Source organism: Abramis brama (assembly GCF_963993115.1).
Source record: "Abramis brama genome assembly, chromosome: 21".
In the NCBI taxonomy this organism is placed as follows: Eukaryota; Metazoa; Chordata; class Actinopteri; order Cypriniformes; family Leuciscidae; genus Abramis; species Abramis brama.
Window position 1 is genome coordinate 4,432,755 of NC_139983.1, and position 27,776 is coordinate 4,460,530.

Sequence of the window (27,776 nt, forward strand, 5' to 3'; positions counted from 1 at the left end):
AGTGTTATCCAATTGCGTGCAGTGAGATTTTCAAATGCATGCTTGGTGCCGCCCCTCGAGCTGGCCGATTTTCATTAGTCGATACCAGACCATTAATCTTTCAGATTTAGGTCTGGATTTCCAGGTTAACAATAATCCAAAACACGACACAAAAATCTGAAAAGTTGCAAAGAAGGCCCACACACTATAAAGGTGAAAAAAGACAACAGAAAGCAAATGCGAGATAAAAACCACAGCTTTGCTAAACAACGGCAATTGTTTAGATCACATGACCATCTTCAGTGCCTTTTTTCATTATTTTTTTTTACAGCCACAGTGACATTTTTTTACAACATTTGCAAAGTGTAATGTTGTTTCATTTTTCATTATGCTTTTTTTTTTTTTTTAGAAAACATATTTCAGAAAACATATTAATTGAAAGTTTTATTAAAAAAAAAAAGACAGCCTTAGTTATGAAATTACAAAAAAATAAATAAACAAACAATAAAACAAACAAATCTGCATATAGTTTAGCATTAATTTTTAAGTTTATCTCTCTTTCCTTGCAATATACAGTGGGGAGAACAAGTATTTGATACACTGCCGATTTTGCTGGTTTTCCTACTTACAAAGCATGTAGAAGTCTGTAATTTTTATCATAGGTACACTTCAACTGTGAGAGACGGAATCTAAAACAAAAATCCAGAAAATCACATTGTATGATTTTGAAATAATGAATTTGCATTTTATTGCATGACATAAGTATTTGACCACCTACCAACCAGTAAGAATTCCGGCTCTCACAGACCTGTTAGTTCTCCTCCTGTTCTCCACTTATTACCTGTATTAACTGCACCTGTTTGAACTCGTTACCTGTATAAAAGACACCTGTCCACACACTCAATCAAACAGATTCCAACCTCTCCACAATGGCCAAGAACAGAGAGCTGTGTAAGGACATCAGGGATAAAATTGTAGACCTGCACAATGCTGGGATGGGCTACAGGACAATAGGCAAGCAGCTTGGTGAGAAGGCAACAACTGTTGGCGCAATTATTAGAAAATGTTCAAGATGACGGTCAATTTCCCTCGGTCTGGGGCACCATGCAAGATCTCACCTCATGGGGCATCAATGATCATGAGGAAGGTGAGGGATCAGCCCAGAACTACACGGCAGGACCTGGCCAATGACCTGAAGAGAGCTGGGACCACAGTCTCAAAGAAAACCATTAGTAACACACTATGCCGTCATGGATTAAAATCCTGCAGCGCACGCAATGTCCCTCTGCTCAAGCCAGCGCATGTTCAGGCCCGTCTGAAGTTTGCCAATGACCATCTGGATGATCCAGAGGAGGAATGGGAGAAGGTCATGTGGTCTGATGAGACAAAAATAGAGCATTTTGGTCTAAACTCCACTCGCCGTGTTTGGAGGAAGAAGAAGGATGAGTACAACCCCAAGAACACTGTGGCGAGCAGGACGAGGCTGGTGGCGTGATTACTCTGATGAGCAACACCTGCGCGACGCACCGGTCTTGTATCTCACGGAGGAGCGGAAGCATAAAGGAGGAGCGACGACAGTGAAGAGCGAGAGAGGACAGGTCTGGACTTATGTTGTGGTTTTTTATATTTTGTTATGTGACAGCAGTCGTCCGTGAGGGGCTGCTGTCTTTTACTTTCGTTTTGTATTTGTGTTATTTCTATCATTAAATATGTATCTGAATGTTCGCCGGTTCCCGCCTCCTTCTTCCCATAACAACATACCTCGTTACAAACACCATCCCAACCGTGAAGCATGGAGGTGGAAACATCATTCTTTGGGGATGCTTTTCTGCAAAGGGGACAGGACGACTGCACCGTATTGAGGGGAGGATGGATGGGGCCATGTATCGCGAGATCTTGGCCAACAACCTTTCCCTCAGTAAGAGCATTGAAGATGGGTCGTGGCTGCGTCTTCCAGCATGACAACGACCCGAAACACAGTCCAGGGCAACTAAGGAGTGGCTCCATAAGAAGCATCTCAAGGTCCTGGAGTGGCCTAGCCAGTCTCCAGACCTGAACCCAATAGAAAATCTTTGGAGGGAGCTGAAAGTCCGTATTGCCCAGCGACAGCCCCGAAACCTGAAGGATCTGGAGAAGGTCTGTATGGAGGAGTGGGCCAAAATCCCTGCTGCAGTGTGTGCAAACCTGGTCAAGAACTACAGGAAACGTATGATCTCTGTAATTGCAAACAAAGGTTTCTGTACCAAATATTAAGTTCTGCTTTTCTGATGTATCAAATACTTATGTCATGCAATAAAATGCTAATTAATTACTTCTGGATAATGAATTAATTACTTCTGGATTTTTGTTTTAGATTCCGTCACTCACAGTTGAAGACCACCTATGATAAAAAATTACAGACTTCTATATGCTTTGTAAGTGGGAAAACCTGCAAAATCGGCAGTGTATCAAATACTTGTTCTTCCCACTGTACATGCAACGCTACTCTAATAGTGGGAAGAAACAATATTTATGCTTTAAAAGCCACAGTAAAAATCAATCTTACATTTAATATACAGCTGTCAACAGAATCATTGTAGTTTGGAGTTCTTGGCATCAAGCGGTTTGAAAAACTTTACTTGGTAGCCAAAGTTCTTTCATAGTCTTTCTTTCACTGTTCTCTCTGTGCTCTTATCTTCATGCAGGAAGGTCATATATCATTTGCTCTTTGCCAGTTTTCCTTGGGAACAGACACAATGTAATGAACACGAGGTTCACAGGGGAACAGACACAATGTAATGAACACTAGGTTCACAGGGGAACAGACACAGTCAGATAAACGTAACATATGAACATGAGACAGTCTTTCCTAAAATAGGAACAAGCAGCATGATAATAGATTGTGGTGACAGGAAATCTGCAGGCTTTGTGGAAACCCTGTGGTTTTATGGTGTATAGCAGGAAATCTGGACACTGTATACTGCTATGGATCTTTTCATTCAGCTGTTTTAGACTTTTTTTTTTCTTCCGTTTTGATCTTAAAGCTGCAGTGTGTGAATTTTTGCACCACTAGTAGCGCTGAATGGAATTGCAAAAATAATTATCCAGACAGGTTTCCCATTCACTTCCCACGCTTGCATCTTCCATTGTTCATTAGCATGTTCTCCTTAAAGTAATGAAAAAGACTCAGTAATCATCCAGAATTGCTAACATCCTTTCTGTAGAATACTGCAATGGAACAAATTTCCCACATTAAAAATGGTAATGTTGGTTGAATGCACCAGTGAAGACAATGAAAATTGTACATGCTGTTCTCCTGTTGTATTGTCCTAAGAAATAAATAACTAGACTTAATAAATAAAATAAAACATGCCATATGAGAACAAAATTATAGCACAAATTAAAATTAACCAACAAAAAACGATATATAAACCTAATAAATCTGGTCTCCAAGGTATATAAGTATTACTTAAACATATTTTGTATCACTAATATTAAAGTACACATATTCACCGTTAACTTATCTCTAGGAACACTGTTCAAATTCAATTAATAGTTTCAGGCGTGTGAGTGTGACTGCTGAATTTTCACAGGCCTGTCAATTTTCCATCTTTTTCAAACCACGAATATTTAGATCACCTCTCAAAAGAACAAATATGAGAACAAACTGCAAGTTTTGGGCACATGTGGTTCATATACAGCATGTGCAGTAGTACGATATCAATCACTAAAACCAGAGGGACATTCAAAATGCTTACGTGAAAAAGCTTAACATGGTTTAATGAACTAAGAAGACAGTGGTATTAAAAGATCAAATTCTATATACAACTTAATGATCCACACTAAATAAAGACAAGCAGATGTGCCCAGAATATGTACAATGCTCTAAATTGCACATTAAGCATTTTCTTTATAATGGTTTTCTATGGGAAAATGTTTAACCTGCAAGTTAGTGTGGTGCATTTATATTTCTGGGCACATCTGCTTACCCTTATGTATATGTGCATCATCAATTAGGTGCACTGAATCTGATCTTTTAAAATCACTGCTTTAGTGCTGCTACGGTTTTTGGTTGTTTGTACACTCTTATTTTGAAGATTATTTTCTGTTTTGCCTGGTTTCCCATTTCCTGTTTAGTTCCGGTTACCTTTGTTGTCATAGTTTATATGCATGTTCTAATTTGTTCCCTTAGTTATTATGTTCATCACCACCTGTCTCTTAGTTAATTCTCATTATCTTGTGTACTTAAACCCTCAGTTTGGTTCTCTTTGTTCAGAGTTGTTTTTGTTTTAAAAGTCACGTTCCTTGCTCTATTTATCTTTTGTTTTTGGTTATAAAGTTATATTGCTGCAAATATATAATATAATATTATACAGTACACACTTGGTAAAAATAACTACTTGTCAGCAGAGGAAATACTTGTTTTACCCTCCAGACTGGTGTGATGTCACGTGAAACATTCTTCACATTGGGATTTCTAGATATTGGATTGCTCTGGCTGAAAGTATATACAGTAGGTAAAATAATATATATATATTTAGAATTGGATATTTAAAAAAGCATTTTAAATTGTAAAAATTCCCTTGCGAAAAAGTAGTTTAGCATACTTTTAAAAAGAGTACTTGTTATGGAAATAATATACTTTAAACTTTAAAGGTGACATATAATTCCCCTTTTCACAAAATGTTTATAAATATATGGTGTCCCCAGAATGTGTCTGTGAAATTTCAGCTCAAAATACCCCCAGATCATTTATTATAGCTTGTCAAAGTTGCCCCCTTTTTGGGTGTAAACAAAAACGCGCCGTTTTTGTGTGTGTCCCTTTAAATGCAAATGAGCTTCTGCTCCGCCTCCGTTCAGAAGAGGGCCGATCCTTTACACAAGCTTCGGATACTCCGGCAGACGTGAATAATAAAACGTGAATAATCTCACTCATCCAAAATCTCAGAAATAACAGTAGCGAGTGCAGCTTTACAGAGAGACTCAGGAAGAGGTTGCAACTTTTAGATGCACCTGGATGTTTCTGAATGGTAAGTGGAGAGTGGAGACATTTATGTAAATGTTGTGGAGTTACATTGACTACGTTTACATGCAGCCAATAACCCGTTCAAAACCGGAATATTAGCAATAACCCGGTCGCGCACGGCCATGTAAACACCGGCAAAAACCCGGATATGCCTGGGGTACCCCTTTCTAACCCGAATATTTGGTCATGTAAACGCGTATCGGCATATCCCCATCAAAAGGAACATTGATTTGTGTTCTGCGCATGTTCTGTTAGCAAGTAATCTTGGTCTTTTGAGGAGAGATGGCGCATACAAAAACCCGCGTGCAGTATACCGGAAGTAAACAAGAAGTAGAGGTAAACATGGCGAGACGCAGCACAGCACCACACTTTTGGAGCGAGGAGGAAGGCGCAAACAAAGGCGATCGCTATCTGCCCCGAACTATTCAATATCCGCGTGCTGCTGCTGTTGTTGTTGTCTTTGGATACAGGAAGAAGAATCGGAAATGACGCATATTGCGTCTTAAGGTTGTCCGTACGTCCAGACGCTAACCGTGCGTCGCCGTTTACATCGGGATATTGCCAATTGATTACAAATTCCATGTATACAGGAGTAACTCTCTCTGCTCACGCATGTAAACGGGTTATTCCGAATGTTTCAGAAACCCGAATAGTGACCTTAACCCGACCATAACCCGAATATTGACAGCTTGTAAACGTAGTCATTCATGTTTTTAACATGACTGTGGTATGAAGCAGGGCGCGATTGCTAATGAGAGACAGATATCAGCGCCACATGCGAGTCCCGCAGATATAAAGGAATAAAGACATTTCATTCTACCGACCCTCAAGTGCTGAATTAATATTCAAACTGGTCAGTTCATTTGACGAATTAAATTTGTGAGGAAATGCAGCGCTGTTTCACTTGGTCTAATGTTACACTATCACACTAAACAGCATTTGAGTGTGTTGAAAGTTATAATGTTATTCTATGTGTTAGTTTGTTGGCTATATGAGACTAGCAGTAAGCTAGATCAACATTAGAATAACATACTGATCATATACTAACATCATCATGTTGAGCTATATAACTGATTTGTTTATGTACATTTGCTCACCTGTCTAATAAAGTACATGCAAGAGCGGCGTCTCTGTCAAGTCGTGAAGCTCAGTGTCAAGTCGAAGTTTGTCACGAAGCTCTCGGCATCTCAAAAACACCACGCTGATATTGATCCTTGTTTTAGTTCTCCTTTTGTCCCAAAGTCTGCTTGTGCTTGCCATGATCCATAATGTTTGAACGAAACAACAACAGCGTGAGCGTGCCGCTAGACGTAGCGCAGTTGTCCACGTCTGTCGCCATGGTTACTATGGCAGTACGAGCGGAAACCAGGGATAACGCGGATATTACGTCATTGACAGGCGACAAGTGACAAGGGACGGGCACTATTTAAAGCTGCAGTCGGCATGTCTGGCAGATTGAGGGACATTGAGGGATCTGTGGCGTGTGCACAAACTGTGATTGACAGTCAGATCTCACACAGCTCTGTGTTGTGATTGGACCAGAAGAACCGGGAGCGGTGGATTTTTGCAAAACAAATAACAGGCTCTAGGTGGAGGTAGAAGTGTGTTTTTTTTTTTAAACCGGCTGATTTATGTTGTTCTGTCAGAGCATAGTGTCGGTTTCAGTGAATATGATAAAAAAAAATCTTGCCGACTGCAGCTTTAACATTGTGAATTTCTCTGAATTTACTAATTCTTGGAAACATTTAGTACATATTACATATTGTACATTTAAGTCATGAAAGTGTATTCTATTTCAGTGCAATTAATAGTCTTTTATTTAATTAATATTATCTGTAAGTATATTTTTTTTCTTTATATACTTTACACTACAAGTGCACATTCAAATTCAGAATTAAGCACACTTCTTTTTTAAAGGTACTACTGCTATGCATTATCTATGCTATGCTATAATCACTGTCATCAAGAACAGTAGCTCTTTCCTCCGCACTGCAGAGAAAGGTGAATGCTAGTGTCTTCCTTGCTTTTGGAGTATTGATTCTGCTAAAGCTGCCACACCTGAAATAGCTCAGACAGCGCTGACACACACAAACAAATCTGAGAGTATTCTGTGCAAGGGGACAATGATGGGCGAGAGCACAATCTGCTCAATCTCACTGCTCTCATGTTTCTGCATCTGCAGATGTGGAAAGGGTTGGTGTGCTTTCACACTGAGGTGCTGAGCTCCCGTGCAGAACTAAAAATAGAGAAATTGTACATGTTTCACCTCAGCCTCTCAAGGTGTAACCTGCTTTTCTTTCCTGAACTAGTGTGAGGTAATTTGCAAGCCCATCCCTCGAATCCCTGACTCAGCCATTAATCAAAGGCAGGCTGTAGTAAGATGTGGAGGCTGGAGGGGGATGGTGGGCATGCAGAGCGGACACACATTAATCAACTATTGCACAGTGAAAGAGCTGAAAATGACAAAGCAGAGTAGCTGTATTATCATCCCACTGGAGTCGCAGAACACAGAACAGGCTGTATTTAAAGGAATAATCTTTACACGCTTGCTCTTCCAGCTCTAATCCTGCTCAAACAGTACAGCAAACGGTCATCGACATGCCTCGGAAATCTGCTATTATAGTATTATACTTTTGAAAACAATCCAAATCCCATAATCCCACATATTTTGACATGGTATGATTAAAATGGGTGAATGAGCCCTATTAAAATAGATTGTGCAACCCAACAATTCAGAGGAAAAGATTCTTGTTTTCACTGCTGCTACAATAAATCACATGGGCCTAACATGACCACAGATATAGTAATTTTTAATGATATATAATTATTATTATTTTTTTTTTACACTCTGCAAGAAAATGGCTGTGTTCGAAATCGACCCCCTATACCCCCATTCACTATTCCCCAGATTACCCCACTAATATCGTCCACTTGAAGGAGTGAATGAAAACAAATTCGGACATTGAGTGCGCCGGAAGAGCTGCCGCTTTTGCATAATTTGTGCTTGTTGTTTAATAATTAATTGAAACTTAACAAACTTGCAGCTCCAGTGGTAAGATGAAAAGATTTATCTTGACTTCTGCAATAGAAACTGTAATAAACCTTAATTAAACAATTTAATAATCAAGTAAAAATTTATTTATACCTGTATGATATTACGCTGTAGCTACATTGGACAAGCGGGTTAGAAAATGGATGGATGATTGATTCAGATCCGGGCGCCATCTTCTGGTCAGAAGCGGGAATTCTTTCGGTCCGACCCTCACAGTGCATTATGGGTATTCTCTAGCCACTGATTGGGCATACATTGGTTGTACACTCATTATTCAAGTCAAGTCCCTTTATTTATACAGCGCTTTTTACAATACAGATTGTTTCAAAGCAGCTTTACAGAGATAAATGGAAAATAATGCACAAAGTTAGTTTCTGCTGTACAGCAGATCTAGAAGAAAATAGCGTCATAGTCCAGCTTAAGTAAGTTCAGTGATGGTTCATTTTTGTTGTAAAAAGTCATTAATGTAATTAATTTATCTATATAGCCACTCTGGAAAACAGTGATGTCATCATCCAGCTCAGTTCAGTTCTCATATAATGGTGTCAATGCAGGCAGATCAATAATATTGTTGAATATTAAATGTCCCCAACTAAACAAATTCAAGCCTGTTTTCAGTCACGTGACAGGCGTAGAGACCTGGAGGGCAAAACATCAATTGAACTGCTGCACAGGCTTGTCAGTTTTCCATCTCAAAAGAAGAAAAACTAAAATATGTGAACAAAAGGCAAGTTCTGTGCACTTGTGATCCATATACAGCACCTGTTCATATTCAGAGTTAATCTGCTCGCCTGTATATAGTGTGCATTATCCACAAGATGTATACTGAATTTGATCTTTTAATATCACTGTCTCACTACATTAGTACTCAGTACAAACCTGGTAAAAATTAATGGCAGTCAATGGAAAAAAATCTTGTTTTGCTCTCAGGTGGGCGTTCCTATAAGGGTGGGATGTCACATGAAAACTATGAATTGCGGTGCATTGTGGGATTGAATGAGTGCACTCAATAACGTCCACTATGGTTTCGGACACCACTACAAATGGCTGTCCCCCTCAAATAATGCCCTATTTACAGGTATAGGGGGTGATTTCGGACACAGCCAATTTTTCTGTTAGTATACCAAAAGAATTCAGACATACTACTATTGTCACATACTATGCCTACTTGTCATGCAGGAAGAACATGACAATGTCATTATGGAGACAGGCTTATTGTCACGGTCGGTTGCAACAAAGCAGGATCCAAGAGCAGCAGTCTTTATTCACAAATAAACTCAAATCTTTCCAATACAGATTCTCAGGAACAAGATCAGGAACAGAACAAAGAACTGACAAAGAACTGAAAGAAAAAGGCTTAAATAGACAGCAAACAGAGGAACTTGTGAGACTAATTAACGAGAGACACCTGAACTGAAACTCAAATCAAATCAGTAACAACTGATACAAACAGGCAGGGGACCGAGAAAGACTGAACTAAACACACTGACAGCAAAACACTAAAACAGAAATACAAACATGAACCAAAACACACACAACAAGTGTTTGTTAAAGGGATTTTTTTTTTTTTTTTTTTTACAAAAAAAAGTGATCTTGAGAAAACAAGAATTACATTTAACAGTTAAACCAATATTCCCAAGAAACGTGTTTTGTTTTAAATATTTTGATTAGATAAATACATAAGTAAATAAAAGAAACACCTGGAATATTTCTGAATACATTTTTCATTGTACAATTTAGTGCAAAAATGGCAACATAAATATTTAAAATTCCAAATGTGACAAAACAGTCTGCAATGCAAAGTTCAAAGCTGGCTTTTTTGTCTTTCAGGTGTTTAGTCTATCTTCTCTGACTCACCCTCATTCGTGGGATGTTCGCCATGGCTTATGCGCTCCAGGTGGTCTTCCTATAAGTGGATCAGCGCTGATGGTGACTAATAAGGCCAAAGTGCCAGTTTATGTCCCTGAATCCCTGAGTGTATGTGCATGTTGTTTTCCGTAGGCTGGTGGTGAGGTGACTCCTGTTGCCTTCAGTCTGGCTGGTTGGTTTCTCTGCTGTAATATATATATACATATATATATAACTCACTGTTGAATATTCAACAACTGACAAAGCAACAAGAGAAACACAAGGGCTATATAAAAACACAGGGGCTAACAAGCTGAACAACAATCGGACACACGACACACCTGGGGAGACAACCAAGGGGAAAAAAGCATGAAAACTAAATAGAAGGGAGGAGGGAGGAGGGATTCCATTGACAGCTATTTAATTAACACTTTAAAGGCTCAAAAAGGTAGGAAAGGCATCATTAAAATAGTACATGTGACTACAGTGGTTCAACCTTAATTTTAGGAAGCGATGAGAATACTTTTTGTGCGCCAAAAAAACTAAATAACAACTTTATTCAATTTCTTCTCTTCCGTATCAGTCTCCGACGTGTTCATGAGAGCAGCACGACGCATGCGTGACCTCGTGTGCGTCTTCCTCTGCTTGTAGGTCATTACAAGCTTTCTTTTTTTAAATTACATTTTTTTATTGAACTTTCAAAATTACAGAATTCAATAGCAAGTTCTTGACACATTTCTTTTATACATTTTCACATTTTTTAAGTATAAATTGAAACAGTGTTTTATTTAGTTAGTTTTTTTGGCGCATAAAAAGTATTCTCGTCGCTTCATAAAATTAAGGTTGAACCACTGTAGTCACATGAACTATTTAAACAATGTCTTTCCTACCTTTAGCTGTCATTGGAGGAGCCCCTACATTGGAGGAACCCCTACAAATCAACCAGAATGCAGCATTTCCACTGTTCTTCAATGAACCCCAGACTGCCCATGTCACTCCGCTGTTTATCTCTCTGCACTGGCTTCCGGCTGCGGCTCTCATCAAGTTCAAGACATTGGTGCTTACCTACAGGATGGTCAGGGGCTCCACACCCTCCTACCTCCAGTCTCTCTATCGAGTCTGTGTGCACTCAAGGAGCCTCCGGTCTGTAAGTGAGCGGCGCCTCGTGGTACCATCACAGAGAGGCACAAGTCACTCTCAAGAACGTTTTCGTTCACTGTTCCTTGCTGGTGGAATGATCTTCCCAACCCTATCTGGTCAGCCGAATCCTTGACAGATTTCAAGAAACAACTGAAAATTCATCTCTTCTGTGAGCAGTTAACAAAAGAACCTATTACACTATTCCTTAATCCCTCCCTATTCTAGCTTGTACAATCCTGGGGTGCGTTTTCCGAACAACAACGTAACTCGCTGCTTAACCACCGTAGTACGATGCATCATTGAAAAAAATCAACTAGCTAGTCACGCCTCTTTCCCGAAACTGTATTGTTGCAAATTGGTCGTTCAACCACGATGGTTAATTATGTCACGCTGGTGTTGGAGTAATAACTTATTTTAATGAATCTATTTGAGATTGAATTAAGGCTAGATGTTTATAGCTAGATGCTATAAATTACGGACATGGCATCTTATGACTATTTCTAATTTTTCTCAGTTATTTTGTATTATTTCCAGATTCAATCATAGGCTCATTCTTATGTGGTAGAGCACATTCACACATGCACACTCTACAAAAACGATGCTTTAAATCTCTAGAATCTTACTGAATGTCAGCTTGCTTATTTAGCTCAAGATAAGGATTTATTTAGTCCACATGTCATGCAAACAAGATACTCTGCTTCTAATCACAGGTCGAGAGCTGTCGTTCCAACCACTCAACTTTGCGAATGTTCGTTGGAACGATGTTTTCGGGAAACACGACTCGTTGGACTATGCTGACAACGACGGAACTTGCGACCATAGTTGGCTAACGATGCTTTCGGGAAGATTTGAAGTTCATTACAAGTGCACAGTCAATACAACTTAGAGTAATTCTTCTTCACAAGAGGAGCCTAGAGGCATTCCATACTTCATAAATGTTAAAGTTGACAATTTCTGTTGACTGTGTTAGTAACCTGACAGGTAGGATCTACTACACAAATGCCTGCCTACAACTGCCAGGTTCTATGGCTTATCTAAGAGTATCTAATGGTCTTGCAACGGTGGCTGTTTCAGTAAAGACAGGGCATTGGATCCAGGTGCAGACATTTATTATTAACAAAACAGTCAGAAAGTAAATCCAGGCAGGACATAACAAGAAACCAGGCAAAGAACATAATCCAAATAATCCAAATAATCCAAATAATAATCCAAACACAGGAAAATCCAGAAACTGAAACGACTCACACGAAACATCCAACAAAGAACTACACCAGACAAAGAACATGAGAAGCACTTGGGTATCTATACACTCAAGGTGAGATTGGCAAACAAGACACACCTGGGAACAATCAGGAACTAATCAACAAGAAAAACTATAAAGGACTGCAAAACATGGCACAGAACAGGAAAATAACAAAAGTCCACACAGGGGGAACATAAGACAGGAATCATGACAGATCTATGGTGTCCATGATTATTACTAGGTAGTCAGCAGCTCATTAGGTTTTGGAACAAAGTTTGTCCTGTTTCTGGTAGGCATGCAATTTTCTTTGAGGTGGTTTTCTTTATATTGACGTGATATTTGGGGATTCGGCAGTGTGCATGTGAATGTGTGGGTATCACTGTGTAATGAGGTTTCAGGCCAGGTGTTTGTGTTGGGTTCACTGCTCTAATTGGGTTTCATGTTCTTCAAGAATCCTTGCAGTGCACACACAGTCTTTGATCTTTCTCCAGGCTGTCGTTGATGAGAACGTGGGAGCACTTATTAGCTTTGAGGTTTTTGCTTATCAAATGATGGCCAGTAATTAAATCCAAACATACTGGGATCTCATCTGTACACGATACAAATACAAACTTGCATGGATCTCAAATACATGCAGGTCTAGATTCAAGCTCAGTCTTAACCCGGATGAGTATAGTAGTGGGCAGATATAATAATAGACTAATGGAAGAAGTGCATTAAACAGACTCATTTACTTCTTTGAAGTGAAGAACTCATGCTCTTATAAATCTATTACTAATCAAACCTCCACCTCCACCTCCATTCTTAAATAGATATGACTATATAATATATAATTTAATGGATGTAATATCTAATTATAATTGTATGCTAGATGATTTCATCTCCAGATGCTTCTCAGAACCCTCTTAGTATCACAGTTAATCTACTGAATGATTTGTTTTCACTTATTTGGACAGAAACTATCTTCATGCGTCTTCAGACAGAGGAATGGCACCAAGTGAATTCATTCAAAAGTTTTACATTTGCAAATTATCCAATGGCAGGAAATTAGGTAATGGGCAGCATTCGCAAGCTTGAATTTTGACACCTCCATTTTTTAAAATATAAATGTAGCTTTAATAAACTGATTAATATAAGGACCACACTTCCCCGTTTTAACAATGTGTTAGCATGGGTAAGGCGGGCAAATCTGTCCTGTATTATTCTGAAGGAGAGGTCACATTTACAGTTGCTCTGCAAAATTTGAAACTTATTCTAGCCAAGAACAAAGAAGAGACCATTTGACTGCCAATGGAGCACAATTCTGCTTGTAGATATTTAGTATATCTTGTCAGTTATTGGCTGGAACACTGTTTAATATCTATTTAAGAATGGAGGTGGAGGTTTGATTAGTAACAGATTTATAAGAGCATGAGTTATTCACTTCAAAGAAGTAAATTAGTCTGTTTAATGCACTTCTTCACAGAGCTGTTGTCCGTGAATTGAATGTTCATTACTCTACCATAAGCCGTCTCCCAAAGGCGTTTCAGAGAATTTGGCAGTACATACAACCACAGACCACATGTAACCACACCAGCCCAGGACCTCCACATCCAGCATCTTCACCTCCAAGATCATCAGAGACCAGCCACCCAGACAGCTGCTGCAACAATCGGTTTGCATAACCAAAGAATTCCTGCACAAACTGTCAGAAACCGTCTCAGGGAAGCTCATCTGCATGCTCGTCGTCCTCATCGGGGTCTCGACCTGACTGCAGTTCGTCGTAACCAACTTGAGTGGCCAAATGCTCACATTCGACGGCGTCTAGCACTTTGGAGAGGTGTTCTCTTCATGGATGAATCCTGGTTTTCACTGTACAGGGCAGATGGCAGACAGCGTGTATGGCGTCGTGTGGGTGAGCGGTTTGCTGATGTCAACGTTGTGGATCGAGTGGCCCATGGTGGTGGTGGGGTTATGGTATGGGCAGGCGTATGTTATGGACAACGAACACAGGTGCATTTTATTGATGGCATTTTGAATGCACAGAGATACCGTAACGAGATCCTGAGGCCCATTGTTGTGCCATTCATCCAGGACCATCACCTCATGTTGCAGCATGATAATGCACGGCCCCATGTTGTAAAGATCTGTACACAATTCCTGGAAGCTGAAAACATCCCAGTTCTCGCATGGCCACCATAGTCACCGGACATGTCACCCATTGACCATGTTTGGGATGCTCTGGATCGGCGTATACGACAGCGTGTTCCAGGTCCTGCCAATATCCAGCAACTTCGCACAGCCATTAAAGAGGAGTGGACCAACATTCCACAGGCCACAATCAACAACCTGATCAACTCTACGCGAAGGAGATGTGTTGCACTGCGTGAGGCAAATGGTGTTCAAAAACAAAAGTGTTGCGTTTATAATTTTGTTCAGTGTAGTTATCATAAAAATATAGAGCTATTGAAATAAGTGACACTTGGAATTATATGCGCAACATCTTCATTTCCACTGCTTAGACAGAACTGTTGTACTTGCAATACCAAATGTATTCGGTCTGGACTAGTTTAATTTGCATCTATTCTTTGTGCAATCAGCCTTGGGTGGTTTGCACAAGATTGCAAGTTTTCACTACACCATTCAATAATGCCCAAGGGAATCAGTTTTCTTAATGTAGAGGAATTTATTATTTACATTTATGCATTTTCCAGATGCTATTATCCAGAGTAAAACACATTGCATTTGGAAGGTTTAAATTTGATCAGTTCATGCATTCCCTGAGAATCAAACCCATGACCTTGGCATCGCAAGCACAATTGCACTAATGTTTGATGAAATGACTGTCTGACTGTTTGAGTTGCTAATATATTCCATTCATTTTGTCTGATCGGCAGACAATTGGTTGGCTCTTTTGACTTGGGCCAGTAAGCAACCATCAAGAACAAATTAGCAACCACATAGCAACGCTCTGGCAAAACTGCATTGTGACAGCGGGTCTGTTTGCATGATATATAGCTTTAAATGAAGTGCCCACAAGCATGATTGAACAGACAAACAAATGATCCACGTGAAATAAGTAGCATGTACAGTGTTTATGAGGCGTGTTACTTTGAGTGAGGTGTTATGGCTGCCATTTACTGAAAGTGTTACCTCTGGCTGGCTTTAAGACATGATTGAAAGAGGTCTCTGTCTGAGACCACAATTAATGGTGTCCGTGGCATCTGAACCCAACACAGTCCTACTAACAGAGTGTGATGAATCCACCTCTGCCTGCTCTTTACTTGACATTTGTACATTGATCCTAGAGTTTCATCAGGCCTCAGGATTGAAAGTCCAAGCTGCAAGGCATAAATTTTCAAACGTGTGCGTCTTTAGCTATAAGTCACAATAAATCTTGTTCCACCTAACCTCAGCCTTCTCTGGACTTCACGCACAATACAAGGCTGTAATTCTAACAGCCAAAAGATGGGAACCACTGCAAATAAAATACAATTTAAAATAATAGACACCTGTTATTCCATTACAGCATAATTTAGTTTAGTTTATATACTTATACACTACCGGTCAAAGGTTTGGAATAATTATTCTTTATTTTTATTTTATTTTTATTTTTTATTTATTTATTTATTATTATTATTATTATTATTATTATTATTTGTTTATTATTTTTTGTTTAAAGATGTCCCTTACGCTCAACAAGGCTGCATTTATTTGATAATACAGTCAAAATACAGTAAAAACAGTAATATTGTGAAAAAAAATACATACAGTATAGTTTATACTTTATATTCTTATACTTAATATGCTTGCATACATTCTTGGCCTTTAGAGACTAAAATAAAATGTGTTATAGTCTGTCTGTGTGGAGCAGCTCTAAAGTACTTCTAAAGAATCCCACCATTAAAAACTTAATTAGTTTTTTACACAAGCTTTTGTGTAACAAGGTCCCTGGTTGTTCCCTTTCAGTTGGTCAGAGGTTATCCGACGAATGGGGATCTCACTTGAGAGACCAATCCACTTAGAGTGTAAACTTGTCTCGAACACAAAGGAGGATTCAGTAGCGAGTGTGAAATATAACAATTTATTTTGAAGAGTGCAGACAAGAGGAAAGGTAAGAGTCAGGTGAAGAATGTGCAGATGAAAAGTCACTATTGATAGCGCAGGAACGCAATGGGCAACAGTGTCCTCCAAGATGACTCCAGCTGACGAACAATCCACAGACACAGGAACAGAAAAATCCACAGGAGACGCAGCACAAGAACAGGGAGACTCGAACAAAGCAGGGTAACACCAAACAATCTGACAACACAAGACGGATAGCACAGGCATTAAATAGCAGGGCTGATGAGCCTCAGCTGGCGTTGATTAGCTCATCAGCAGCAATCAACAGACACACGCACACCAACACACACTGAGAGAATGAGTCTGTGAACCCATGATCTGTGACAGTACCCCTCGACCAGGTGCTGAAATCCGCGTCCCCTTCGTCTCCCGTCCAGAATTCAATTAATGGGTGAATGAAAAACAGGTTTCAATTTGGAGACATGACAAATGGAATGACTTCTCCTGTACGCAGGAGGAAGACATGTGGGATCAGGGGCTATGAGAATTGGAGCTGAAACAAAGCGGCTCTCGAGGTTAGAGAATGCAGCTTCGGCTGCACTGGACCACCTGAGCGGAGGTCTGGTGGAGGTCAAGGCGGTCAGAGGAGCGGCTAGTTGGCTGAAATTGCGAATAAAACGTCGGTAGAAATAGGCGAACCCCAGAAACCTCTGCAGGGCCTTATGGGAATCTGGGGTTGGCCAATCCACCACAGCCTTAACCTTGTCGGGATCCATGCGCATTCCCTCGGACGTGATGATGTACCCCAAAAATGGAACTGACTGTGCATGGAACACGCATTTCTCCGCCTTGACAAAAAGCACATTCTCGAGCAGGGGGTTACTGTTACAGATCAGCCAGGCTCTCACATCAGCCAATCACAGCGCATTCCTTCACCTGAGTTCTAATCACACACACCTGCACCTCATCATCACCATCATCACCACCACTATAAAGACACAATCTTCACCTCAGTTCACTGTCCGGTCTCATTCATTTGAAGAACTACTTACCCTGAATCGCTAACCTTGATTCTCCAACGACTATACTCCAGCATCTCCATTATCTCCAGCGTCTCCATGTCCAGCGTCTTCAGTGTTCTTCGTTCCAGCCATCCGTCTCACCCACGATCTGTCTCCATACCTGTAAGAAGAACCATTCCACTCATCGCCTCCAAAGTATCATTGTTCAATTCACTTCCCTGCTTTCTGTCACCACTCATTGTTGTCAATAAACTCCTGTTAACTTCATTATCCATCTATTGATTCTGCTTCCGTAACAGATATGAATATCCTACATTTTTGCCACAATACCATGGTGGAGTTAGTGTTACTACAGTAAATCCATGGTAAATTATGGCAATTTGTAGATTAAAGCCTTGTGACTGTATTGTTGCACACAGCATTTCTATTGTTTGCTTTAAACTAGTTGAAATCTCAGAGATATTTGTGCTCTGGATTTAAGAGCTTGTCACTGGATCTCATAGCGCTGTTTAGTGGTTGTGTAACTGAGACCGCTCGGCGAGTAAAAGCATCTGCTCTAGTAAGCTCACACTGCCATTTGAACTTTGAGTCGAGCGGATAAATGGTCTGTGGGGAGTGGTTCGAATAAGTAGTTCCGCTTTTTTCCCATAAACATATCAAACACTTGTCATCGTTTTATCCAGAAATAATAATTATCGTTATCGTTTTATCGCCCAGCCCTACCTTATATTATTTCCCTCATCCATTTTTTTTTTTAAGAGAAACATTACCCAAGGACTTTTTCCCCTGTTAGTGCTAATGCTCATACAACCTCTTGTACCTCAACATCCCTCAATAAGAGAGGGGGGATGGAATAGGAGGGGACGGTGGGAGAAGCCAAGAAGGGATTTGGATTATGTTGTTTCATGGCCAAAATAACCTCCTTAAGATCCTGAGTAGGCTTCTTGCGAGGTCGCCTCCTCAAACTACGGCACGGGCAGCCACACTCACCTTCTGACCCTGTCTCCAGCTAGTGCCAGCTACAGGGCCAGAAGAGGGAATGAAGGACCCTGACTAATCTAATCTGCCTGGAGCAGATTCCTCCTTTTCTGCCGTCAGTCTATTTTAAGTCTGGCCATGGCACCTGTCGTAACATCAATCACCTCCTCACATGTGGGGGTGATGGAGGAGACGGCTCAATTAAAACATCCATCTCAACTCCCGTCACATCTAGCTCCTCAGAACTGGACCTGGCCAATAATATGCTCTCTGCCAGATCAGAAGAAACCACAGAGTGGGCTTCTGGATCTGGCATGAGAGCAGCAGAGTTAGAGAATGAAGCTTGAGAAAGGGACAAAGACGTCTCAAGCTCCACCTGCGAACCCCACAATCGCAGTCGATGCCCCGACTTGGCAGCGGTGGGACCCGACCCGCGGGGTGCAGATGCCTGGCTTCCCTCCCCCTTAAAGAGAGCCAGGTGTGAGCTGAGATTTTTCACTGTGAAATGATCACAGAGAGCACAGCCAGCCCCCTCAAGAGCTGACTGAGCATGCTCAGCTCCTAAACAGATGACACACAACTCTTGTGTCATCAGGCATGATAAATCTCCTGAATCTGCTTGTCATGGTTTCTTTTTTCTTTACAAACACAGACATGCAGGGAATACACATGCACAGACAGACAAACAGCTTCCAGAAGACAAAGAAGCAGTAGATTAAGACTGGCATGTGTTCACATATGCTTCAGACACCGGTTCTCACGGAGCGTTCCCATAGCGTCAGCCCCATGACACAGCATCAAAGTTCCACTTCACAAGGGAACTACAGTTAAACACCTTTGGCATGAAAGCAAACAAAAGTTTGGCAAGGGTGCTTGACTAGCATTATAAGTGAACTTCATGGGGAAAAAAAATATATTAAAATATATGTCCACTTTAACCCTTCCTTCCCAGTGAATAAAGTGTTCAAGTTGCACATCTTTACAGGAAATACAGAATGCGATTGCTACACTCATGTTCACCATATCAGTAAATCAAGTAAGAGATGCTTACTTTACTAATTGCTATATTCTGCATATCATATCAGTTTAGTGTGAAAATGCTGAACCATCATGAATTATTCATTTGAATAGATGTTTATGCAATATGTGTAGGATTATCTTTTATATGTAATTTCAAAGTTTATATTTTCTTTGAAATGTGGTGTGCCGTGTTCTGCCGAATGTACTGACTAGCATATCATGCATTTGAAATTACACATTTGTAATGATGAATTTGCAAATTATTACATTTAAAATATATTGACTTTAATTGTAATGTCAAATAGCACACAAAAATTATAATTAAGTACTTTACATGTGTTTACATAATGTTAAATATACTTTAAAGTAAAACATTTAATTTACATTTGTAAAGTGCACTTAAGAAAAATAGTCATGAAAGTGTATTCTCTTACACGCTTAAATTAAAGAAGTATACTTTTTCACAAGGGTTGAATTACCTACAACATGGATACTATATCCTACAACCATGCATTCAACTTGACCTGAAACTAAAAATAGTATCCATTCATCGGTTCATTCATCAAATTCAAAAATGGAAGGTCAAGTGGCAATGTACTGAATATGCACAGTGTACACTGGACAGTATATGCACTGCAGAGATAGTAAGGGTAGCATGTTAGCATGCTATTCCAAACAAACTCACTAAAATTAGGTATTTTGTCAGCTTTTAACAGCACACTAACAAACTGATAACCTCAAAGTTACAGACAAGGGCTAATTGAAATGAAATTCATATTTAAATTAATGGGAGCAAATTACAAGTGAATTAACAGGGTGTGTGTTTTTTTTTTTTTTTTGAAGAGTTCAATATGAGACACTTTCCCTTCAAAATATCTGCTCAAGCAGAGGTGTCTCTGGCATCCACTGGATTCTTCGTCTGATTGGCTCCAGGGTTGGGCTGCTCTCAGGAAAAGACCAGATGATTGGCTTTGCTGAAGGTTCTGACAGTCGATACCTGCAACATGACAGCGCTGTGAGCCTGAAATATGAGTCACTGTTCAGGCTGAAATGTTACTGCAGATGTAACTCGGTAGGAACAGATAGGTGAAACGCAAATGATAACTGCATGAAACGAGAGAGACATAGAGATGTGTGTAACCTAAAGCCCTGTGCCAAAGCCTATTGAGCCAACCTAGTCAGCATTTTAAAGAACCAGGCATTCTCAAGATACAAGTCTGTATCAAACAGTAAGCAGCAAAAATAGGCTGCCTTCTAAGATACCAATATATGCTCCCTCGACATGTTTTATCTTTGTATGTGCAATTTTTTTAATAATTAGTTTAATTACTGTGCATTACACAAGGACAATTGTTAATAATCAGCTTATTAAATATATCTTGTTACCTTTTATGTCAAATATTTCAATTTAGCCGAATGCTTAGCTCAATCAATCAATCAGACTTTACACTGTAACCAATAACATTTTGTAAACATTTTTATTTTTATTTTTTTGGCCAAAATCTAAGGTAGCATCACAGTTGTTCTTCACAGATAAAGCAATCCCAGAATGTATTGCACCAAGCTAGGGAAATGTTGATAATAATTATCTTCAATTTCACTCTTCTCATAACTGTGCATTACACATTACATATCTTCTGATTGGCTGTAATTGTGCTGTGTCATGCAGATTTGTGTTCAGCGCAGGAAGGCAAATCGCTTATCTTGACATCACACCTGGTTTGGACACAATCTTAGAAGGTCGCTGTCATGCAAGACAGCTTGTTAGTTTTTGAAACAGAGCTCCAGTAATATGTGATCATGGATATAAGTGTAAGAAAAGTATATGTAGATTTATTGGGTTCCAGTGCAGGTACTTGCAGAGATATACTGAGATTATGACAGGTATGCTGATGGGTAAACGTCTCTGTGATTAATGCACACTGTACTGAGCTTCACGTGGGAGCAGTCGCTCACTTACAGCGTGCTGGAGCAGCTAAATTTAAACACTGGTCAGCACACACAGGGACCTCAGGGATTCTAACAAGCACACATAAATAATCACACACACACTCTTTGCTGGGACTGATAGTGTATTTTAAATCCTATTTTAAAGGAATAGTTCACCCCAAAAATAAACATTTAATTCTAAAGCTTTCTTAATTTTGAAGAATCTTCACACAGCTCTTTTCCATGCAAAGACAGTTCTTAGTGACCACAAATGTCAATTTAAAGGACAAAAACAAATAAAAGTTGTCCTTACACAACACGCTGCTGCATGTGAGCAAGTAACACCTGCTGCTGCTGTACAATATAGTGTACATGAATTACCTGTAGCACATCTATGCAGGTGGAGCTGGGGAAGGTGGAGGGTTTCTGAAAGCGCACTGCACTGCTAAGGCAAATGCTAACCAAGTATTTGAAGGTTGAGCAGTAAGCTCATTGGCTACTGATACAGCATAAACCAATCTGCTGTGCCCTATAGAGAATGATGTGATTGCAAGCAGGTTGAGTTAAGGACCTATCAGCCTGCTCCATCTAGAGTTTCATGACAGAACATTACTTATTATATTATTTAAAGGGATACTTCAGGATTTAGCATTAAGCTTTGTATTAGTAGAAAACCTGTAGTATTTTCGAATTACCGTGCTTTCCACCCTCATATCCCCCTGAGACGAGAGATTTATTTATTTTTTGTCTGGAAAAAAATCCTCCGATGACGCAAAAATCGTCATTTTGCGTTATCGGAGGATTTTTTGGCCAGAGGCGAGAGACTACAGCCAGTAGGAGGAGCTTGTTCCGCATGTTTTCAACCCGCCCATAGAGGGTGGGATCTCACTCACAGAATGTATCACTCAGCCATCTTTTTTTGGAAGCTAAGCTAGCAGGCTCTTGTTCTGTGGAGAAAGCTGAGTAGTAGGGGTTACCATCCTCTTTTTCCTGGACATGTCCGGCCGTCGAGATCGTCCAAAAATCCGGCTTTTGCTTGCTGCAGTCGCCATTCATTGTTTACATGCACACCTTTTGTTTCAATCTAACTGAATTCATTCCGACTGGTGAATCTGAATGTAGTGTTTACATGAACGCTAAACAAGTGATCGGTTGATGTGAGTTTTAACATTGCTAATAAAATTCCCACTCCTCCGTGAGAGATACGAGACCGGTGCGTCTCACAGGTGTCGCTCATCAGTAATCACGCCACCGGCCTCGCGCCATTCTCCCACGGCCCTCAGCCTCGTCCTGCTCGCCACAGTAAACATAATGAATGGCGACTGTAGAACGCAAAAGCCGAATCCAGACATTTTGGGCGATCTCGAAATCCCGGGCAGACTCGTCACAGAGACTCACTAGTAGCCTAGCCTTGTTGTTTAACTGCACTCTCTTACCGGTAGGCGTGGCTTGGGAGTGGCCTCATAGAGCAGCGAGGCAAGTGCATTCTGGGAGTTGTTGTCTTTCATCCACATAAGCCAAAAATTAATTTTCGGGCTTTTCTCAGTCTAGAAAGCTCCAAATTCAAAAATAATTTCACATTTCTTCTACATAAATGACCCATTTTAAATACACATTCATCTTTCCAGAGGTGAAGTATCCCTTTAAGTGCAAATTGAATGTATTTTTATAGTTAGAGTTGTAATCAGAATTATTCAACCCCAATTGCAAATCAGGTTTATTAGCAAAATTTACAGACTTTCAACTGTTTGCAATGGACAAATCAAACAAAAGTAATTTAAATAGCTCAACACAACAAATGTTTCAAGTGGTTTCTGCAAATTCAACTGCAAATGCAATAAAAATGCAGATTTTAATGACTTCTGCAGACTCAAAATGATTTAACCCCTGAATCTGAACGGGCTATGTTTGTTGAGTCACGTTTGACTGCATGTTAGAGATATGGCCAAGTCAAAAGGATGGTTCAAAAAGTTAAGAGAAGATATCAACGCCCTTCACAAACAAGGAACAGGATACAAAAAGATAGCTAAGGCACTAAATGTTCCTAAAGACACTGTTGGAAGCATCATTCGCAAGTTCAAAGTTAAAGGAACAGTGGTTACACTACCTGGACGGGGCAGAAAAGGGAAGATATAAATGGCTGCAACCAGATTTCTGAGAAGGCAGGTTCAGAAAGACCCTCAAGTGACTGCAAAAGACCTGCAGCAAGACTTGGTGGCAACAGGCACTGAGGGTTCAGCTTGCACAGTAAGGCGTGCACTAAACGCATGCGACTTCCATGCCAGAACTCAAAGACTACACCACTACTGACCCAACAGCACAAGAAAACTACTCAAAATCATGTAAATAAGTCACAGAACTTTTGGGATTCTGTTCTGTGGAGCATTGAAACAAAACTGGAACTTTTCTGCCCTATGGATCAGCGGTATGTCTGGAGGAAGAAGAATGAAGAATGAAGCGTCATTTGACCATCCAACAGGTCAATGATCCCTAGCATTCCTCTAATTCCACCAAGGCTTGGTTGCAGAAGAGTCTAAAGAGTCTGGAAGAGTCTACAGTGGCCATCACAGTCCCCTGACTTGAACCCCATAGAAAATCTCTGGTGGGATTTGAAGAAGGCTTTTGGAGAAGGGATTTTGTGACTGCAGAAGTCATTAAAAGTTGCATTTTCAGTTGAATTTGGGGAAACCACTTGAAACATTTGTTGTGTTGAGCTATTTCAATTACTTTTGTTTGATTTGTTCATTGCAAACAGCTGAAAGTCTGTAAATTTTGCCAATAAACCTGATTGCAATGGGAGTTGAATAATTTCGATTACAACTGTAATTACATGTTATTTACAATCAAATTAAAATTTGTTATAGTTTAAATTTATATTAAATACAAATGATTTTTTGATCCACTTATAGGACTTAAGTACATCTTTATATGCAGTTTCATTATTAATTCTATTGTCTTTGACATGGTTAATGTGTACTATCAAATGTATTGCCAAGCATGTAAACTAAGATATTCTTCAATATCATTTCTATTGAAACTTGTATGTCACGTATTTAAATGTATTTGCAATTACACATTTAATGATGATGGTGTGTAGGGAGGTTAGTTTTTACGGCCCACTCCCTGGATGTGTTATGGTCCAAGATGGAAAAATAAAAATGATGGCCCAAATCGCAAATGCACTTTGGGCCAAAATATGGTGTTTTATTTACATAGAGGTGTGCAGTATATACAAGTGAGTCCAAAACTGTACAAAAATAACTCTTCCAAAAATATTAAATAAACAAAATAAACAAAAAAATATAATAAAATGTTAACACATATCCACAATACACTGTCTCACAGAGGAAAATCACATTCAGATCACACAGAGGCACCACAACTGCACTCTCACGCATCGGCCTACCGAGAGACCTTAAATGGATTTTCAAACACTCTTTTATACTGTTGGCTCCTCCCCTATTGGAGTCAACCATTTACAATAACCAGGGGGAGTATGACAATTTACAGTGTTCAAGTACTACATTAACTCACACCTATAATCAATATCAATCAGAAATACCCATAAACCCATAAAATGCATACCTAAATCACATACTATTCTTTTAAGACATAAATTAACATAAACACAACAACATTTCCTACATCACACAACACATAGTACTATGCGTTCCAGGTGGCGCCATTATTGCGGAGACATGACAGAGTGCTATAAATAGCCTATAACTATAAATAGTCTCTTCTGCACCCGGAATCACACAACATATATCAACTACCTGCTAATTAAACTTGAATGTATATGTATGCGTGTGTATGCTATGTACGTTTATTGTAGTGGGACGATGAGTACGTTGAATTTGAATAAACAAATGCTATGGGTCTCGTGTGCACCCAGACCATAACGGTAACAGAGGAGCGGCAAATTAAAATGTGGATGTGCATGTCAGAGCCAGCACCATCCTGACGCCAGATCAGGTCTACTTTACAAGTGCTTTAGAATGTAAGTCAACACATCAAAATAAGTGTATTTCTTTGAAGCATGACAGCTCACGCTGTTCTGACGCTGGAGCTGGCCAATACTGAGCCGGCGTTCTGACGTAGAACCTGGAAGCGCTGCACTGTGTTTACTACGTATACAGGGTCAGAGACAAAAGGTATTCTCGTCGCTTCATAAAATTAAGAATGAACCACTGTAGTCACATGGACTATTTTAACAATGTCTTTACTACCTTTCTGTGCCTTGAAAGTGGTAATAACTTTGCAGTCTATGGGTGGGGGGTCAGAAAGCTCTTGGATTTAATCAAAAATATCTTAATTTGTGTTCAGAAGATGAACAAAGGTCTTACAGGTTTGAAATGACATGAGGGTGAGTAATTAATGACAGAAGTTTCTGTTTTTGGGTGAACTAACTCTTTAAAGGACCTATTAGCCTGCACCATTCATGACAGAACTTTGTATTTATAAAAGTGTACTCTCTTTATGTAAACTTAAATTACCTTTTATTTCATAATATTGTGTTATTGTCAAGGTCATGTTATTTATTATTGTGTTTTTGTCCATGTTCCTGTTTTCTTTCAGTTTATTTCCCTGTTCCCATAGTTACTAAGTTCTCCCTGTTTGTCACCTAGGTTAATGATTAATCCCACCTGTATCTAGTTTAGTTTTCTGTGTATAAGTACTCCCTGTTCTGTTCTATCCTCTGTCAGTTCTTGTTGTGTTTTAGTGTGGTGAATGTGAATATTCTTTGTGTATTCTCCTGGTTAAACTGTTTACGAAATTATCTTTGTTAGATATTCTGCATCATGCATCTCGTTTCACTTTGTTCAGTTGTTAAATAAGAGGTGATCTGGCGCTGGAATGTGTTTTTTAAATCATGCAGGGTGTTGGTTGCTGCTGTTATCAGTGGCGGAAGGCAACCATGTTCTCTTGGCACCCGTGCGCTGTCTTCACACAGACGAGCGCTTAAATCTATAGCCCCTTTCACACAGACAGTCTTTACTGGTAAATTACCGTTAAGAGATTATGTGTGAACAAGACCTTTTCAAAAAACCGGTAAATCGTTTCTTGCAATTCACCAGAATGAGATGTTGTAACATTACCAGTAAATTACTGGTATACTACTGAGTGTGAACAAAGAATGAAGATTACAGGTGTGAGCAAGTACATGGTTCGAACGTGCTGGTGTAAGAAGTCTTCTTTGGGCCAATCTTAAACAGTGTTGCCAAGTCTGCATTTTTCCCCACAGAATTGGGCTATTTTTACACTGTTGCTGAGGGTAGTTTTTCTAGTCCATGAGTTGAAACAACCCAACCCATATAATGAATAGGGGACAGATGTTTTAGAAAAGATTTAAACCACAGCAATAGGATCACTGAGTATGAAAATGGGAAACAAGTTTGATGTGTAAAAAAATCATTAGGACTACCTAATGTCTGCCCAGTCTGACCAGGTGCATGAGCTGGGCAACACCATGCGTCCCTGAGGGTGTGCTTGTGGAGTTTGAGGGCATGGAGGAAACCCCCGCCGCTGTGGATGTGAACTATATGGCCTCTGGAAATTGCATGGGCTCTGAAAGAAATGTGGAGGTGTCTGAGGAGGTAAATCCCCTGCTTCTCCCAGCCCTGAGTCTCCTGTTTCCCCACTGGTTCCGTCCAGCCCTGAGTCTCCTGTTTGTCCACTGGTTTCACCCAGCCCCATGTTGTCTGTGCTCCCAGTGATCTCTCCCAGCCTCCCTCTCCCACCTCATCTTCCCAAATCAGCCATTACCTCAGCTCCTCTGCATCTCTAACACCTCTTTGTGAGGAACTGTCTCTGAGCTTCAGTTCTCCTGCTCCTCCCAGTAAGGAGGTTCCCCTGGCTCCGCTTCCAGCCAAAGAACCCATCACTCCACCACGGCCCGTCGACCTATCAGCTTCGCCTTGGCTGCTCCCTCCCTCAGCTGCACCAGAAACCATCGTCCTGATGGCTCCACCTGGCTCCCTCGTCCCACTGGCTGCGCCTTGGTCAGACGTCGTCCTGCCTCCACCTTCGGCTCCGTCTGACTCCGCCTTCATCCTCAGTCCCACCGGCTCAGCCTCGGTCCTCAGGCTCCCTGGTCCCTCCGCCTCGGCCTTCAGTGCCAGCGATGTCACTTGGGCTCTTCGTCGTGTCAGCTCTGCTTGGGTCTCCAACTCCAGCGCTTCCATCTCCATCAGTCATCTTCATTGTGTTGTCAGCCAAGTCTCCACCATGGCTCCTCCCTCCCTCGCCTGGGGCCTCGTCCTGACTGGACTAGCTTCTCCTACTCCTGGCTCCTTCCTCCCCCCACTCCGCCATGGACTAATTTGTTTGACCCGGACTCTTTTTCTCTATCTCCTGTTCCATGTCCCCCTCTAGAGACCCTGCCCTCCCTCCCTCCTCAGTTGGAACTGGGTTTTTTGTTAATTTGTTTGTTACTTTGATTGATGTATTCCATCCACATGTTGTCTAATTAATTAACTCATTAGTTCCTGTGTATTTATACTCTGTGTTTGGTTC